Source organism: Plecotus auritus (assembly GCF_963455305.1).
Source record: "Plecotus auritus genome assembly, chromosome: 6".
Lineage (NCBI taxonomy): Eukaryota > Metazoa > Chordata > Mammalia > Chiroptera > Vespertilionidae > Plecotus > Plecotus auritus.
Genome location: NC_137773.1, coordinates 90926794 through 90946756, shown reverse-complemented (window position 1 = coordinate 90946756; position 19963 = coordinate 90926794). Strand labels below are relative to the sequence as shown.

At 43.4% G+C, this 19963-nt stretch overlaps 1 protein-coding gene across 1 annotated transcript in view; it reads left to right on the top strand.

Annotated features, from left to right (window-relative positions):
• Positions 1–668: 668 nt before the first annotated feature.
• Positions 669–19963, top strand: part of LOC308252263 (uncharacterized protein) — a 34601-nt gene continuing 15306 nt past the window's right edge. Inside the window, exon 1 of the mRNA XM_080676620.1 lies at positions 669–720. The gene's annotated coding sequence lies outside the window, so the exon portion shown is untranslated. The remainder of the gene's footprint in view (positions 721–19963) is intronic.

The window sequence follows — 19963 nt, the reverse complement described above, 5'->3', positions numbered from 1 at the left end:
GATGTTTCTATCTCTATTTCCCTCTCCGAAATCAATCAAATATATATTTTTTAAATGCAAGTTTTTTAGAGAAAGAAAGGTAGGGCAAGGGAGCTATTGATAGGGGGGCATTTGAGATCTGCTCACATTTCAGATAGGATAACATAAGCTGGTCCTCAGGGGGTGACAGGTGAGGAGTGGCAGTGGGTGGAGCAGGGCAATGCGGGCTGAGAAATGGGCTGTAATGACTGGGAATGTCTGTGACAGTGACACCGAGCCTGTGTTAGGGCCATCCCTGGGATCACTCATCCCCAAGAGTTTTTGATTCCGGAGGGGAGGAGAAACATGGAGATCAGCAGGCCTTTCTTAGCCTAGAAGGTGATGCAGGTGGCAGGACTGGCTGCCCTGCTTCCCTACAAATGTAAACACACAGTGTCACTGCACATGGACATGAGTCATAAGGCCAAATCAATGCCCAACCAGAGCTGGTGGCTGTGTCCTGCCATTCTCTGGCTGTGCTGCGATGCTATTGGCTGGAACAGCGGTGGGGGGGGGAGGGAGGGTGCTGAAGCCATGCCTCTAAGCACATGTTGTATGCGAAGGGGCAGGCAGGAAGCTAGAAGCTGGAAGTCCAAGCTGAGGCAGCTGGCAGCGCTGCATCTGCCATGGAGCTGAATGGGGAGTAGCTGTCAGTGCGACTGGCTTTGGAGTTGGAGGGGCTGCACTTTCTGCACATCACTGGTGAGTCCCTGTGAGCCGGCAGCATGCCAGCTGGGCTGGGTCGGGCCTGGGGAGGTCTTTCCCTCCTGGAGCCATTCTTCCCAGGGTGGCAGTGTCGGCCGTTTTTATTCCCCACCCCCCCAATTTATTTTTTTATTGGAAAGCAAGCTCTGGGCTTGCGGTTCCTGGTATCCATGAGCAATAGTATGCACGTCCAGGTCTCACTGTGCCCTCCTCCCCGTCCTGCATTGAGTGTCTGGCTCCTGGTGGTCAGTGCACATCATAGTGACTGGTCCGCCAGTCGTTCTGGTCGTTATGCCGTTATGGTCGCTGGACTTTTATTATATAGGATAGGATATTCACAGAAGAAATATGTCTGCAGTTTGTTTGTTTTCGTGGTGATGCATCTTAGCTGCTCTACTGACAGCCTATGTAAGTGAGACAAGTCATTTAGCTCCCCAAGTCTCAGTTGCCTCTCTAACCAAAGGTGATCAGATTAGTGCTTCCATGTTTAGGAGTCTGTGAAGATGAAAAGTACTGAGCCAGTCCTCCCATGGTGCTGAGTGTCTTACACTTAGTAAGCCTCTATCAGTGCATTTATTTTAATTATTCATTTTTATATATTGGTCTTGGGTGTACTGCTCAGTGGTTAGATGTGGGGAAGCACAGGACTTGGTTGGAATGTCTGTAAAGAGGATTCTCCGAAAGGTCGGGTGACCTCTGAGGGGACCTTGCTGAAGGTGTTAGCCCCTACCTGGACTTTTCCAAACAAGTCCGATTCCCTGGGGTGTTTTGCTAGAATCTCTATGTTTAGTCATTTAGACCCGACCTTGTAGAAGCATGTGCTTTCTCAAGGATGCTTACCTTGCTGATTGTATCTAGAGGTTAATTTTAGTTCAAGCTGTTATGACACTAAAGGCCAAAGGAGGCAGGCGAATGGGGCTACTTGGCACCGATAGCCCACTAGTGCCTTAGCCCTCTCTTTCACAGAAATGTGTGTCAGAGTAATCATTCATCCCTCACTCAGGGCCTGCTTGGTCAGTCCCGGCAGTTAGACAGTCATATACTATACAGGTGTTTGCGTCGTAAAGTGTTAGCATTCCTGTTCCTATTCTCATTATCCTTGTCGTCATTATCTTATAAACACTAAAACAGTTGTCCAGACAGTGTGGCTCCGTGGTTGAACATCAACCCTTGCACCAAGAGTCTGCTGAGCTGAGGAACATCAACCCTTGCACCAAGAGACTGCTGAGCTGAGGAACGGGTTTGATTCCTGGTCAAGGCACATGCCCAGGTTATAGACAGTCCCCAGTGCAGGAGGCAGCCTACCTATGTTTCTTTCTCATCGATGTTTATATCTCCCTCTCCTTTCTTTTCTGAAATAAATAAAATATGTATATACTAGTATATAGACATATAGACATATATACATATCATTTATAAAATGTAAATAGAAACTATGAAGTAATGCTTTTAATATAATTCTGTGATGACTCTTTATTTTATTTTATTTTATTTATTTATTTTTTTAAATAAATCTTTATTCAGATTATTACAATTGTTTCTCCTTTTTCCCCCCATAGCTCCCCTCCACCTGGTTCCCACCCCACCTTCTGCCCTTACCTCCCCCCCACTGTCCTCATCCATAGGTGTATGATTTTTGTCCAGTCTCTTCCTGAACCCCCCATACCCCTTTCCCCCTGAGAATTATCAGTCCACTCCCTTTCTATGTCCCTGATTCTATTATATTCACCAGATTATTCTGTTCCTCAGGTATTTAATTCACTTGATTTTTAGGTTCACTTGTTGATAGATATGTATTTGTTGTTCATAATTTTTATCTTTACTTTTTTCTTCTTCCTCTTCTTTAAGAATACCTTTCAGCATTTCATATAATACTGGTTTGGTGGTGATGAACTCCTTTAGCTTTTTCTTATCTGTGAAGCTCTTTATCTGCCCTTCAATTCTGAATGATAGCTTTGCTGGGTAGAGTAATCTTGGTTGTAGGTTCTTGCTATTCATCACTTTGAATATTTCTTGCCACTCCCGTCTGGCCTGCATAGTTTCTGTTGAGATATCAGCTGACAATCGTATGGGTGCTTCCTTGTAGGTAATTAACTGTTTTTCTCTTGCTGCTTTTAAGATTCTCTCTTTGTCTTTTGCTCTTGGCATTTTAATTATGATGTGTATTGGTGTGGTCCTCTTTGGATTCCTTTTGTTTGGGGTTCTGTGTGCTTCCTGGACTTGTAAGTCTATTTCTTTCACCAGGTGGGGGAAGTTTTCAGTCATTATTTCTTCAAATAGGTTTTCAGTATCTTGCTCTCTCTCTTCTTCTGGCACCCCCATAATTCTGATGTTGGTATGCTTGAAGTTGTCCCAGAGTCTTCTTACACTATCTTCAACTTTTTGGATTTTTTTTTTTGCTTTTTGCTTTTCTGGTTGAGTGTTTTTTGCTTCTTTGTATTTCAATTCTTTGACTTGATTCTTGTGTTCCTCTAGTCTGTTGTTGGGTCTCTGTATAATATTTTTTATTTCAGTCAGTGTATGTTTAATTTCTAGTTGGTCCTTTTTCATATCTTCGAGGGTCTCATTATATTTATCGGCCTTTTCTAGGATATTCTTGAAAAGCCTTATAACCGTGGTTTTGAATTCTATATCCAGTCATTTGTTTTCCTCCATTTCTTTCGTTTGTGATCTGTTACTTTGACGCCGCATTTTCACTGCTTCCCTGAGTTGGTAGGGTAGCTTTGTGTGCTAGGTTTCCTATATGGCCCAGTGGGTTGGCCTCCCCAGTTAACCTGAGGTGGACACTCTTGGTGCACCCCTTTGTGGACTGTGTGTACAGCCTTGTTGTATTTAAGTCTTGATTGTTGTTGGTATCACTGGGAGGAATTGACCTCCAGGCCAGTTGGCTGTAAGGATCAGCTGTGTCTATGCTGGGAGAAGTTCGGTGCTGGAGACAGCCTTATAGGATTAGACTTGCCAAATTGCAATAGCCTCTGTGCTCAGCTTGGATGGGGTGGAGTCTCAGGGCGGAGCAGACAGTCTTGGCTTCCCGTCAGCCTTGCCCTTGTGCGCACACATGCGACTTCAGACTTCTGCCTTCCCCGGCTCCCGAGTCTCCACCCGAGAGTCCAGACTCCCCCACAAGAGCTTGGGTCCCCAGAGGCTCGCCTGGAACTGGGGTTCAGTGCAGTCAAAACTGGGGCTCAGTGCAGTCAGGAGCCTCTGACTCCCTTCCACTAGGGAAAGCCTGTGGCAACCTCCGCAGTCTTTGTGCACACTGGCACGTGTACGCCTTCAGACCTCAGCCTTCCCCAGCTCCCAAGTCTCCGCCCGAGAGTCCAGACTCCTCCTGTAAGAGCGTGGGTCCCCAGGGGCTCTCCCGGAACTGGGGTTCAGTGCAGTCAGGACTGGGGTTCAGTGTTGTCGGGGGCTTCCTTCCCCCTTCTGCCAGAGAAAGTCAGCCAGGCTCTCAGCCGCCCTTCCTCTCTGCGCGCACAAAGACCCTTTGCCGTACCTCCAATTCTCTGTGAGCTTTTCTCTTTCCTTCTAGTTGTAGAATTTTCACTCAGCCAGCTTTCCTGTGGTTCTGGATGGTGTCCGTTCTGTCTTTTAGTTGTAGTTTTGAAATTGTTGTGCGAGGCAGCAGTTTAGGTGCTTACCTATGCCGCCATCTTGGTTTCTCTCTGTGGTGACTCTTTTGATTTCATCTATGGGTGGTTATTTTTCCTCCTCTGAAATCTTCAAAATACATGCTGTTATTAGGATGTATTGCCTTCTTAACTAGATAGAAAAATGTCATTGATTCTTCCACTACTGCTTCAAACACCATGTCTATATTTCAGTCAGACCACAAGGAAAAATATTTTTAAGTACAAACAAATATCTGTTCTTCTACCATTTAAAGGTACTTCATGCTTTCTATTGCAAAAAGGATCCATGCTTCCTTATTTTCACTCAGATATAAGAGATTCTGGAGTGCAACTTGGGAGTTCTCCAGTGAGCACTGAGACTGGCTCCCACACATGAAGGAAAAGGAAAGACCAAAGAAAGAGACAGACCACTCCAGATTTTTAAGTGGCCGTTCTAATAAGCAAAGGAACTTGCATACCAGGGAGGTCTTGGGTGGCCATTAGAGCAGTAGACCGCCACACTGACCACCAGAATCTTCAAAGTTTACCTAGAAGCCTTCACTGGGTCACCCGGTCAGATGGGGTCAACAGCACATTGTTCTCTCAAACCTCCGTCCTTGAAATGGCCCTTAGTTCTCCATCAGTGGGCAGAACATATATCCCAAGGACAGGGGTGGGAGGAAGGAATCTGATAGACCAGTTATAGCTCATTGATTGACCTGCAGTGGCATCTTCTCAGTGACCCTCCCTCAGAGCAGCTGCTTGAACCGTGTGTGGCTCTTTCCATTAGGGCCATATGCCAAGGCTACGGGGAAAATCTCTCTATACATACAGGAACTCCTTGTGCCTTTTCAGTGGAACTCTTTGATGAAAAGACCATCTTGTAGGGTGAGTCTTGAGACCTCATGGTTTCCATGGTGCAGGTGGATGCAGCAACACTAAGTCTACTCTGTCCCTTGTGTTTGCCATGATGGAGACTACAGGAACCACCTGCTCTTACCCCCTAATGTATCACCAATGGGTTTCATGTAACCCACTTGGATCTTCTCTTCTGATTGTAATATATAAAACTAGAGAACTGATGCACAAAATTTGTGTAAGAGTAGGCCTTCCTTCCCCCGGCTGCTGGCACCAGCTTCCCTCTGGCACCCAGGACCCGGGCTTCCCTCAGGCCGCCTGCAGGCTTTCCTCGCAGCCCCGGCTTCATCCGGAAGGATGTCTGGTCTAATTAGCATATTACACTTTATTATTATAGATAAGGTACAAAACTGCCATTCCCTGTAACAATATCTCAATCCATTGACATTTTGCTTCCTGACAATAAACTCACAAAAATTCTGGTGAGGTTTGAATGATTCTTACATTGACAGATGGAACCCAGTTTTCTGATGAATCTCATTATTGCTGGATTAAACAGTGTTACTGTGGTAGGCAACAGGAATAGCACCAGGTGTCTGACTGGGCTCAGACCAAATGTGGGTTCAGCAGCCTGGATACTTGGGTTCTGGTTAGAAAAGTATTCAGAGCAAGACCCAAAGGGTAAGAGAACATTTACTGGGTAAATTACAGAGGTGTGAGAAGTAATTCTTAGAAGAAATAGGCTTAGGAAAGGAGTTAAGGAGGTAAAGGAATGGCCCTTGGAGCTTGGGAGTGCAAGCTAATGGTAACCTGCCTGGGGAGGAGGAGATGGAAGGGAAGGGTGCACTCCAGGGAGGGAGAGCTCTGGGTCTTCCTTCCTAAAGGTTTTAAGGGTGGAGATTTCAGGGGAGGTCCTAGGGGAAGATGTGAATGGAATGTTCTGTAGCTTTCCAGGTATGTCCATTCAGGGATGTGGCTGCCACGGATGGACTGGCTGGCACCAGAGCAGGGGTCATTATTCAGTATAGCTGGTCCTGATGTCAGCCCTGGCATTTTGATGCTTATCTGGGCCTGGAGCTAGAGGAGGAAAAGTCTCCCTGGGGACAAGGCCCCACCCTACAATTGATTGCCCATTGCTAGACACCTGGCCTTCCATCCTGGTGACCTCTGTACCTGGCCCATCTCCTTGCTCTACGTAGGTCTGTGGAACTGCCTACAAGATAACCACAAGTAAGGGGTGGCTCATGACCTCGGAGGAGGGTGACTGAATCACCAGTGGGAACACATTTTTCATGTGAAAAACATTTTCTACAGGTAACCATTCTAAATACGCAGAAGTCACTTTTCTTGCTGGACATGATGGCTTGTTTCTGGTTTCAATGCTCTTTCTGGGAATCTGGCTGTAGTTCTGGAAGGATACCACCCTAAGGCATCCTGGTCCCTGAGCCTGGGCACCTTTTTGCAAATGCACACGTCAGACTCCAGTTGTCAACAAAGATCAAAATGGAGTCAGATTCATTAGGTGCCTTTTAAGTGTGTGTGTTTGCAAGGAAGGACCACTGTTCCCTGGGGACTCCCAGCGCTGCCTCTCAGTGCAAACGTCCCTGGAGAGGAGTTGTGGCTGCTTTGGGCTCAGGCCTGGGTACCTCAGACGCTAGGGGGCGATGTCTGCGAAGTGTGCGTCCTGTGATTAGCAGGGGGGCCGGGCGCACTGCTTCCACCCTTTTGTTCCTCTCAGTTCAGCTGCATTGGATCACATCTCTGTTGTTCTGTCCTCATCTGTGGAGCTGCGGTCTGTAAGGTGGTGGGAGCCGCAGGCGATACTCAGGGAGGCCCAGGAAACTAGAAATGGTGAGTGTGCGGCGGGGCGTGGAGACGGGGAGGAGGGGCGGGTGGAACCGCCGTGGTGGGACAGTCTCTCCACGGTCAGGTCCGGAGCCTGCGGACCCAAGGCGCCCGGGGGCTCCGCTGAAACTGCAGGCCCCTCGGGCTCGCAGTGTGGGGCCCAGCCGGGACCCGGGCGTCCAGTTTGTCCCCGCGGCAGGGCCTTCGGCTGCGGAGCGTGTCGGGGCAGCTCTGCACCCACATCCCCGCGGCTCCGCAGTTGGTGCGGTGACCGCGTGGAGGGTCATTGGGGACAATGGTGACTCGGTCTCCGCGGTTCGTGCATGGGAGGAGCTGTGGTCTGTGGGCCCCCTGTCCCTCCTTTCTCCCCAGAAGGATCCCGTTTTCTCCTGAGTTTTGATGTTTGTGGAGCAGGCTCTCAAGTCCACCCTCTGTCCCCCAGGCCCTGCTCTGCAGCAAATGCCTGCATTTCCAGTCTCTCCCCCGAATCCTACACGCCATGTTCCCTCCTCTGAGTCACAACATCTTTATCAGCTATTTGTTTTGTGATGCTATTCAAACCGTTAAAAACAAAATTCAGCTGAGTAAGTGGAAGGTCTAACTGGCTTGATTCCCATTCACAAAAGGGGCAGCATCCCATCTAGTAAATAGAATCTCAGAGGAGCTGTTCAAAATGGAAGGCCTTTACAATAGGCAGAAAGGAAGTGGCTTTGAGAGGTTATTAGCAAAAGAAAAGAGGGGATTGCTTCAGACAGGGTCCCCTTTCCTTAGGGGAAGGAACAGCAGGAGGCTTTTAGACAGATTAGTGTTGAACAGCAAGTTGCAGAGTGACTGGGTTAAAATTTTACTCCTGGGAGAGGTGAAACTGCAGTTACATACAGGCATGCACCCCTGAACCTGGGGAGTGCATCTTGAGGCAGTTTTGTTGTTTTCAGTTCTCTCACACACACCTGCATGGTGTTTCCTACTACACACCTGTCCATATGGTGTAGCCTGTGGGTCCTAGGCAACAATCCTGTACAACGTGCTACTGTACTGAATACTGTCGGCAATTGTAATGCAGTGGTAGTAAGCATTTATGAAAAGGTGCAGTAAAAATGTGGTGTGCAAGGTAGAAAATGGTACATCCGTGTGGGGCTCTGACCCTGAATGGGCTACAGGACTGGAGGCTGCTCTGCCGAGTCAGTGATTGGTGAGTGAATATGAAGGCCTAGGACATTACTGTGCAGGACTGGAGACTTTATCACACTGTACACTTAGGCCAGGAAATTTACAAAAAACAGATTCATCAAGCCCAGGAGGCAATGATGCAATCAAAAAGCTCAGTCAACACAAGACCTCTGAGGCTGCTGCCCGCATCAAACAGCATACTGCTTCACAGCAAAGTTTCCTTTCACTAAGTAGAAAGCTCACAACGATAAAGAGGATAGTATAGCAAATACATGAACCAGTTCACCATCATCAGGTATTCTATGTAGTGAGCGTAACTGTATGTGCTGGACTTTCACAGGACTGGCCGCACAGGAAGCTTGTTTACACCAGCATCATCATAAACATCTGAGTAATGCATTTCCCTATGACACTGTGATGGGTATGACATCACTAGGTGATTGCAGTTTTTCAAATCCACTGTAATCTTTTTGTTTTATAGAAGGGATTTTATTTTTCATTAAGTTACAATTGACATACAACATTATATTAGTTTAATGTGTACAGCATAATGATTTGATATGTGTATGTATTGTGAAGTGACCATCATAATAAGTCTAGTTAGCATCTGTCATCATACAGACTTATAGAATATTTTTTCTTGAAAAGAGAACTTTTAAGATTTACTCTTACCAACATTCAAATCTGAAATAGAGTATTACTAACTGCAGACTCCGTGCTGTACACTGCATTTCCATGACTTATTTTATAACTGGAAGTTTGTACCTTTTCACACCCTTCATTCATTTGATCCCCACCTCACCCCCGTACACCACTCCTGCAACCTCTAGCAACCATCAATCTGTGCTCTGTATCTATGGAGTTGTTTTTTTAAAGGTTCCACAGATAAGTGAGAACACACGGTATTTCTCTTTTTCTGACTTAATTCACAAAGCATCCTGCCCTCAAGGTCCAGGAATGTGTTGTTACAACTGGCAGAATTTATTTTTCTGATGGCTGAATAATACAAAAATAGTCCTCTGTGTGTGTGTGTGTGTGTGTATGCACCATTTTCTTTAAAAAAATTTTATTTTTCATTGGTTTTTGGAAACAGTGGAAGAGAAAGGGAAAGACAGGGAGGAATATCGATGTGAGAGAAACACATCACTGGTGGCCTCCTGCACATACCCAGGCCAGGGTTTAGGCCAGCGAGGGGCAGTTGCATCCAAGGTGCGTGCCCTTGACCAGAATCAAACCTGGGACCCTTTAGTCCACAGGCTGATGCTAATATTTTGTGGAGGATTTTAGCATCCTTGTTCATCAGGGATATTGGCCTGTAATTCTCCTTCTTTGTAGTGTCTTTATCTGCTTTTGGAATTAGAATAATGCTGGCCTCATAAAAAGAGTTTGGAAGTGTTCCTTCCTCTTGGAGTTTCTGAAATAGTTTAAGTAGTAAAGGTGTTAGTTCTTTGAAAGAAGAACTCCCCTGTGAAGCCATCCAGACCTAGACTTCTGTTTGCTGGGAGTTTTTTAATTACTGCTTCTATTTCATCAGTTGTTATGGGCCTATTCAGGTTTTCTGATTCCTCCTGATTCAGTTTTAGGAGGTGGTATTTTTCTTTCTGCTCCAGGACAAGGCTTGGAACACATCTGTCTATTCCGCCGCCATTTTTCCTCTAGGAGGTGGTATTTTTCTAGGAATTTGTCCATTTCATCCACATTGTCCAGCTTGTTGGCATATAGTTGTTCATAGTGTTTCCTTACAATCCTTTGTATTTCTGTGGTGTTGGTAGTTACTTCTCCATTTTCGTTTGGTTTTACTTATTTGGGACCTCTCTCTTTGTTTCTTGATAAGTGTGACTAACGGTTTATCAATTTTTTTTTTTTATCCTTTCAAAGAACCAGCTCTTGGTTTCATTTGATTTTTTTTTTTTTTTGTATTTTTTGTGTTGTTTTTTTAGTCTCCATGTTATTTGTTTCTGCTGTAATCTTTATTATTTCCTTCCTTCTACTTACTCTGTTCTCTTTCTAGTTCTTTAAGTTGTAGGGTTAAATAATTTATTGTTGATTTTCCTTGTATTTTGAGGTACGCCTGTAGTGCTATGAATCTTCCTCTCAGAACTGCTTTTGATGTGTCTCAGAGATTTTGGGTTGTTGTGTGTTCATTTTCATTTTTTTCCAGGAATTTTTTGATGTCTTTCTTGATCTCTTTGGTAACCCCTTCATTCTTTGCTAATATGCTCTTTAGTCTCCATGTGTTTAAATGTTTTGGGTATGTTTTCTGTAGTTGATTTCTAATTTCATTCCACTGTGATCTGAGAAGATGCTTAATATGATTTCAATCTTCCTGACATTCTAGAGACTTGTTTTGTGTCCTAATGTGGTCTATCTTTGTGAATGATCCATGTGCACTTGAGAAGAATGTATATTCTGCTGCTTTGGGGTGAAATGTTCTATAAATATCAATTAAATCCATCTGATCCAGTGTGTCCTTTAGAGTCACTGTCTCCTTGTTAAGTTTTTGTCTGAAAGATCTATCCAGTGAAGTCAGCAGGGTGTTGAAGTCTCGGACTATGATTGTATTGTTGTCTATCTCTCCGTTAAAGTTCTCTAGAAGTTATATAATGTATTTAGGTGCTCGTATATTGGGTGCATATATGTTTAGCAGGGTTATATCCCCTTGTTGGATCAATCCCTTTGTTGTCTCTAGTGATGGCCTTCATTTTAAAGTCTATTTTGTTGGGTATGAGTATTGATACTCCAGTTGGGTGGGTGTTTTTCTTTTTTTCATTTGCATGGAAAAATTGATTCCATCCTGTCACTCTCATCATGTGTGTATCTTTTGTTTTCAGGTGGGTCTCTTGTAGACAGCATATAGTTGGGTAATATTTTTTATCCATTCAGCTACCCAGTGCTTTTAGATTGCAGCATTTAACCCACTTACATTTAGGGTTATTATTGGTAGTTAGTTATTGCCATTTTAATTCTGTATGCCTAGGTTTCTTTCTCTGTTTCTTTTCATTACAGCAGTCCCTTTAGCATTTATTCTTTTTTTTTTAAATTTAAATTCTTTATTGTTTAAAATATTACATATATCTCCTTTTTGCCCCTTTGACTTCTCCCCAGCTACTCCCACCCCCAGCACATGCCCTCACCCACTCCTTTCTCTGTCCATTAGTTATGCTTATATGCACGAATACAAGTCCTTTGGTTGACCTTTTATTCTGCCCTCCTCCCCTGCCTTCCCTCTGAGGTTTGATGGTCTGTTTGATGCTTCTATGTCTATGGATCTATTTTTATTGATCAGTTTATGTTGTTTATTATATTACACAATGAGTGAGATCATATGATATTTATCTTTCTCCAACTGGCTTATTTCACTTAGCATCATGCTCTCCAGGTCCATCCATTCTGATGCAAATGGTAAGAATTCTTTCTTTTTTATAGCAGCGTAGTATTCCATTGTATAGTTGTACCGCAGGTTTTTAATCCACTCATCTGCTGATGGACATTTAGGCTGTTTCCAACTCTTAGCTATTGTAAATTGTTCTGCTATGAACATAGAGGTATATATATCCTTTTTGATTGGTGTTTCTGATTTCTTGGGATATATTCCTACAAGTGGGATTACTAGGTCAAACGGGAGTTCCATTTAAAAAAAAAAAAAAAAATATATATATATATATATATATATATATATATATATATATATATATATACATATACACACACACACACACTAGAGGCCCGGTGCATGAAATTTGTGCACTGTTGGGGGGGTGTCACCCAGCCCAGCCTGCACCCTCTCCAATTTGGGATCCCTCTCACAATCTGGAACTGCTGGCTCTCAACTGCTCGCCTGCCTGATTGCCCTAATCACTTCTGCCTGCCAGTCTGATCATCCCCTAACCACTTCGCTGCCAGCCTGATCGATGCCTAACTGCTCCCCTGCTGGTCTGATTGTCCCCAACTGCCCTCCCCTGCAGACCTGGTTCCCCCAACTGCCCTCCCCTGCAGGCTTGGTTGCCCCTAACTGCCCTCCCCTGCAGACCTGGTTCCCCCACCTGCCCTTTCCTGCCAGCCTGGTCGCCCCTAACTGCTCTCCCCTGCTGGCTTTGTTGCCCCTAACTGCCCTTCCCTGCTGGCCTGATCGCCCACAACTACCCTCCCCTGCCAGCCATCTTGTGGCGGCCATCTTTGACCACATGGGGGTGGCCATCTTAGACCACATGGGGGTGGCCATCTTGTGTGAGGGAGTGAGGGTCAATTTGCATATTACCTCTTTGTTATATAGGATTTTATTGATTTTTTGCAGAGAGGAAGGGAGAAGGATAGAGAGTTAGAAACATTGATGAGAGAGAAACATCGATCAGCTGCCTCCTGCACACCTCCTACTGGGGATGTGCCTGCAACCAAGGTACATGCCCTTGACTGGAATCGACCCTGGGACCTTTCAGTCCGCAGGCCGACGCTCTATCCACTGAGCCAAACCAGTTAGGGCTAGGGAGTTCCATTTTTAATTTTTTGAGGAAACTCCATACTGTTTTCAACAGTGGCTGTACCAATTTGCATTCCCAGCAGCAGTGCACCAGGGTACATTTTCTCCACATCCTTGCCACCACTTGCCATTTTTTGAATTGTTGATGATAGCCATTCTGACAGGTGTAAGATGGTACCTCATTGTTGTTTTGATTTGCATCTCTCGGATGATTAGTGACTTTGAGCATGTTTTCAAATGGCCTTCTATATGTCCATTTTGGAAAGTGTCTATTTAAGTCCTTTGCCCCCTTAAGCATTTTCTGTAATGCTGGCTTGGTGGTGATGCACACCTTTACGCTTTTTTTTTTTTTTTTTTTTTTTTTTTTTTGGTCTGGGAAGCTCTTTATTTGACTGTCAATTTTATTTTTATTAAGGTATTGTATGTGTACATATCTTACCATTGCCCCCCCACCCCACTCCCATACATGCCCTCACCCCCCAATGTTTTGCATCTGTTGGTTATTCTTATATGCATGCATATAAGTCCTTCAGTTGATCTCTTATGTCCCCCACCTCTCCCTAACCTTCCCACTGTAATTTGACAGTCTGTTTGATGCTTTACTGCCTCTGTATCTATCTTTTTGTTCATCAGTTTATAATGTTTTTTATTATCCACAAATGAGTGAGATCATGTGGTATTTTTCTTTCATTGACTGGCTTATTTCACTTAGCATAATGTTCTCCAATTCCATCCAGGTTGCTACAAATGGTAAGAATTCCTTCTTTTTATGGCAGCATAGTATTCCATTGTGTAGATGTACCATAGTTTTCTGATCCAGTCATCTGCTGACGGGCACCTAGGCTGTTTCCAAATCTTAGCTATTGTAAATTGTGCTGCTATGAACATAGGGGTGCATATATCCTTTCTGATTGGTGTTTCCAGTTTCTTAGGTTATATTCCTAGGAGTGGGATTACTGGGTCAAATGGGAGTTCCATTTTCAGTTTTTTGAGGAAACTCCATACTGTTCTCCACAGTGGCTGTACCAGTCTGCATTCCCACCAGCAGTGCACGAGGGTTCCTTTTTCTCCGCATCCTCGCCAACACTTGTCGTTTGTTGATTTGTTGATGATAGCCATTCTGACAGGTGTGAGATGGTATTGCATTGTCGTTTTGATTTGCATCTCTCGGATGATTAGTGACTTTGAGCATGTTTTCATATGGCCTTCTGTATGTCCATTTTGGAAAGTGTCTATTTATAAAGTCCTTTGCCCCCTTAAGCATTTTCTGTAATGCTGGCTTGGTGGTGATGCACACCTTTAGGCTTTTTTTTTTTTTTAAGTTTTTTTTTTTTTTAAATATATTTTATTGATATTTTACAGAGAGGAAGGGAGAGGGATAGAGAGCTAGAAACATCGATGAGGGAGAAACATCGATCAGCTGCCCCCTGCACACCTCCCACTGGGGACGTGCCCGCAACCAAGGTACACGCCCTTGACCGGAATCGAACCCGGGACCCTTCAGTCCGCAGGCCGACGCTCTATCCACTGAGCCAAACCGGCTTCGGCTAGGCTTTTTTTTTTTTGTCTGGGAAGCTCTTTATTTGACTGTCTATTTTGAATGATAGCCTTGGTGGATATAGTAATCTTGGTTTCAGATCCTTGCTTTCCATTACCTTGAGTACTTCATGACATTCCCTTCTGGCCTGTAGAGTTTCTGATGAGAAATCATGTGTCAGCCTTATGGGATCACCTTTGTAGGTAACAGTTTGCTTTTTTCTCTTGCTGCCTTTAAGATTCTTTCTTTGTCTGTAATTTTTTGCATTTTTATTATGATGTGTCTGAGCGTGGGTCTGTTTGGGTTCTTCTTGCTTAGGGTTCTCTGTGCCTCCTAAACTTGTGTGACTTTTTCTTTTACCAGGTTAGGGAAGTTTGCCATTATTTCTTCCAAAAAGTTCCTTATCCATTTCTCCCTTTCTGCCTTTTCTGGCACACCTGCTATTCTATTATTGTCAATTTTCATGCTGTTTCACAGCTCCATTAAGCTATTTTCATGTTTTTTAATTGGTCTTTCATTTTGGTTCTCTGATTTAGTGGTATTTTCAATTCTGTCTTCTAATTCGCTGATTTGATCCTCAGTTTTTCCTAATCTGCAGTGTATTCCTTCCAATGTTTTCTTTATTAGTATTTTGTCATTCTTTTCAAACTGTTCTTTTTTCATAGCTACTATAACTTTTCATGCTGTTGAGCATCTTTAACATCATACTCTGAACTCTGTTACAGATAAATTTCTTATCTCTGCTTCACTTATCTTTTTCTGGAGAATTCTCTTGTTCTTTCGTTTGGGGGTTGTTTCTTTGTCTCCTCATTTTGGCTATTTGTTTGGGTTTGTGACTGTGTACTGGGTGGATTCTCTACGCCTCTCAAACTCTAGTGCAGGACAGTGTCAAATGCTGTTTCTGACCAATTCAATTAGGCAAAGACTCAAAGTCTGAGAAGTCCGCCTCTACTTACACACTGATAGGATTCTGACTTGAATTGTCCCCCCAGGCAATGGTCCTGAGTTATGGCAAGAGTTTTTTCAACAGGATGGAACAGTTCCTGCTGCCTGGAGGCTAATTGTTATTTTTAATCTCCTAAGTGGCCTCAGGGCAAGGTGTTTTCCAGTAGGGTGTGTCAACTGCCTTCTCCACCGGCAAGGCAAATGTCTATGTGGGATAGATGTCCTCTGCTGTGTGAGGGAATGACTCAGCCCTGGAAATTGGGGATATCTGCCTTCTGAGCTCTACCCTCGGAATCTCCAATTCTGGCTTCTGCTCACACAGCTCCAGTTCATTCCACCCTCCCTCTGCCAGAGCACAAGGTGGGTGGCTGCACAGAGAATTTTGTGCATTGGACCTTTAAGAGGGTGGCTTAATTTTCAGCCGTCACTCCCTGGCAGACAGCAACTCTGTTACATTTCACAGCCAGATGTTATGTGGGTACCTTTCTCAGTTGTGTTCTCTCATGGGGGGCCCAGCTTGGGCATTTAATCCCAGAATTCTCTGTGGCAACCCTCCACAGCTGATATCTCTCCAGAACTTCAGTTGCCATCTTTGGACGCCTGGCCAGCCCTTTCGCACCTCCACCCCTCCTACCAGTCTCTTTGGGGTCTCCACTTTCAGTCCTCAGGTATCAGGGTTCTCTCCAGCAAATCTTCCATTGATTATTCAGAAAGTTTTTCTGTATATTAGTTGTACTTCCAGGTTGTTCCCGAGAGCATGTCTGTGCAACATCAACTTACTCTGTACCCATTTTTAATCTTACCAATTTGTATTTCTTAAACTCTTCACCATTTCACCCATTCCCCAAACCTCCTCCCCTCTGGCAACCATCTGTCTGATCTCTATGAGTCTTTATTTTGTTTGTTCATTGACTTTTTTCTTTAGATTTTACATATGAGTGGAATTATATGGTATTTAAGTTTCTGTCTGACTTATTTCACTAAGTTTAACCTCTAAGTCCATCAATGCTGTTTTAAAAGGTAAGGTTTCATTCTTTATTACAGCCAAGTAATATTCCATTGTATATATGTACCACTTCTTTATCCACTTGTCTATTAATAGGCAATTTGGTTGCTTCCATATATTGGTTATTGTAAATAATGCTGCAAGGAACATATATTCTTTTGAATTAGTGTTTTGGGTTTCTTCAGATATTTACCCCTAAGTGGAATTGCTATGTCATAAGGCAGTTCCATTTTTAATTTTTGAAGGAACCTCTATACTGTTTTTCCATAGTAGCTGCACGTATCTTCATTCTCACCAATAGTGCATGAAGGTTCTCTTTCCTCCACATCCTCTTCAGCACTTGTTTGTTGATTTATTGATAATAGCCATTCTGACAGGTGTCAAATGATAGCTCATTTTTTTTTCCTTATAATCCTCAACCAAGGATTTGTTTATTTATTTGAAAGAAAGAGAGAAAGAAACTGATCAGGTGCCTCCCATACCATCAACTGGGGATTGAACCCACAACCAAGGTATGTGCCCTGACTATAATCGAACCTACACCCTTTTGGGAATGATGGTCCAACCAATGGAAACAATTGTAGTTTTAATTTGTATTTCTCTGATGAAGAGTGACACTGAATATCTTTTCATATGTCTGTTGGCCATCTGTAATGTATATCCTCTTTGGAGATGTAGCTATTCAGGTCTTCTGCCCTTTTTTAATTGGATTGTTTGTTTTGTTGGTGCTGACTTGTATGAATTCTTTATAAATTTTGGATATTAACCCCTTATCAGATGTATCATTGCCGAATATGTTTTCCCATTGTGTAGGATGTCTTTTCATTTTGTGGATGGTTTCCTTTGCCCAGCAAAATCTTTTTAGTTGAGGTAGTCTCATTTGTCTATTTTTTTTTCTTTTGTTTGCCTTGCTCAAGGAGACATGTCAGAAAAATATTAAGAGAAATGTTAAGAGATTTTACTGTAGAAGTTTTACATTTAAATCTTTAATCCATTTGAGTTAATTCTTGTACTAGTATATGGTGTAAGAACGTGGTCTAGGTTTCATTATTTTGCATGCATTTTCCAATTTTCCCAACACCATTTATTGAATAGACTGTCTTTACTCCATTGTATACACTTGTCTCCTTTGTCATATATTAACTTAACATATAAGTGTGGATTTATTTGTGGGCTCTCTGTTCTCTTCCATTGGTCTATATGTCTGTTTTTATGCTGATACCATGCTGGTTTGATTATGATAGCTTTGTAATATAGTTTGATATCAGGTAATGTGGTATCTCTGACTTTGTTCTTCGTCAAGATAGCTATGGCTATTTGGGTCTTTTGTAGATTCATATGAAATGTTGGATTACTTGTTCTAGTCCTGTGAAAATTCTTCGGGTGGCTGCTCAGGTGTCCCTCCTCTGCTTCCCCAGGGACTGTAACACTCCAGGGGTTCTGTCTCAGCTGGGAGAGTCTAGAACAGCCGTGGGCAAACTACAGCCCGCGGGCCGGATCCGGCCCGTTTGGCTGTTCTTTCCGGCCCGCGGAGCCGAAAGAGCGGAGGGTTCTCTTGCTCTCCCCTCCGCTCCTTCACCAGCAGCAGTGTTAACATGGCAACGTCGGGAAACACAGCTGCAGCTCCTTCTTCTGAGTGGGCGGATTTGTATCCGCCCATTCAGTAGAAGGAACAACCTCTCAATCTTCCAGAGGCTCCTTGTAATGCCCGCGGACACGTCCCCCGACATCACCCTGGGAATGCGTAGACACGTTATCGTGGTGATGTAGGGAGACACGCCCCTGGAGAGCACAGTATCAGAGCATTAGCTAAAAAGGAGACCAACAACACTGTTCCCACTGAAGTTGATGTTTTAAAGACCAAAAGCTTTCAACCCAGTCTACATTGCCATCTACATCTATGTCCCAGGCATAATTTGGAAGTTGCACTAAAGAAAATGTTTAATTTACTGTTTACACATTTTGTTCTTTTCTATTTGTTTTAGTTTTAAATTATTTTATTATATTTAAGTTTAATTTGAAAGGCTTTTGTACCTTTCCTTTGTTAGGCAATTTTATTTTGCCTTTGCCATCTTCAATATAAGGTATGTTATTGTGCTATGATTCCTCCATTTTTTGAAGTTTCAAATTATAATAATTAGTGTTTACATTATTCTTGTTAAAATGTTTGAAATGAATAAAACTATTGAAATAATAAAAAAAAAGACCGTACCCTTTTATGTAATGATGTTTACTTTGAACTTATATTAGTTCACACAAACACTCCATCCATGCTTTTGTTCCGGCCCTCTGGTCCAGTTTAAGAACCCATTGTGGCCCTCGAGTCAAAAAGTTTGCCCACCCCTGGTCTGGAATGTAGAACCTTCTGAAAGTGGCTTTCCTTCTGTCCTGTGGGAAGCAGGCTGCTCATCTGAACTGAATCCAGTGTATGTGTTTCTTTCCTTCAGAGCCTTTATGCAGCACCTAGGGCCGTGGTCGGCAAACTCATTAGTCAACAGAGCCAAATATCAACAGTACAAAGATTGAAATTTCTTTTGAGAGCCGAATTTTTTAAACTTAACCTATATAGGTAGGTACACTGTTATTAACTTAATTAGGGTACTCCTAAGCTGGCCTTTGCTAAAAACTCAAGAGCCGCATGTGGCTCGCGAGCCGCAGTTTGCCGACCACTGACCTAGGAAAGCCCTTTCACTCAAGTTTCCCTGAGAATGAAAATGTCAATTGATTGAATGTGCCGGGTAGAAAAAAAAGAGAGAAGAGTAATACAACCCAGCAGGATAGCACAGTGGGTGAGCATCAACCTTCGAACCAGGAGGTCAGTGTTCCATTCCGGTCAGGGCATGTTCCCTAGTTGCAGGCTTCATCCCTTGATCCCCAGTAGGGGGCATGCAGGAGGCAGCCGATCAATGATTCTCTCATCACAGATGTTTCTCTCTATCTCTCTCTACTTTCCTCTCTGAAATATACTTAAAAATATATATACTATATGTATATATATATATATATATATATATATATATATATATATATATATATTTAAAAGAATGAGAGAGAGAGAGAGAGAGAGATGCAGCCCTAGCTGGTTTTCCTCAGTGGATAGAGCATCTGCCTGTGAATTGATGAGAGAGAGAGAGAGAGAGAGAGAGAGAGAGATGCAGCCCTAGCTGGTTTTCCTCAGTGGACAGAGCATCTGCCTGTGAATTGATGTGTTCCAGGTTCAATTCTGAACAAGGGCACATACTTGGTTGCAGGCTTCTCCCTGGCCCTGGCCCTGGTCCTGGCCCTGGCCCTGGTCTGACCATGTGCAGGAGGCAACTAATCGCTGTTTTTCTCTCACGTTGATACTTATCTCTGTCTTACTCTCTCTTCCACTCTCATTAAAAATCAGTGGAAAAATATACTCAGGTGAGCATTAAAAAAAAAGAGAGAGAGATACGAAAAAAGCAAGGAAATTTGTGAAAGGAAACAGATTTTTCTTTTCTCTTTTATGCAAGAGAAACTCCAAATGTGAAAATGAATATATTTAAGTTTTCAGGCACTTTTTTTTTTTTTTTTTTTTTTTTTTAGTTTTCTAAACATATTCTTTTGATTTCGGAGAGGAAAGAGAGGGAGAGACAGAAACATCAGTGATGAGAGAGAATCATGGATTAGCTGCCTCCTGCATCCCCCCTACTGGGAATCCAGCCCAAAACTCAGGCTTGTCCCTAACTGGGAATCTAACCATGATCTCTGGTTCATGGGTCAACACTCGACCACTGAGCCACACCTACAGGGCACATTTTTTATTTTTA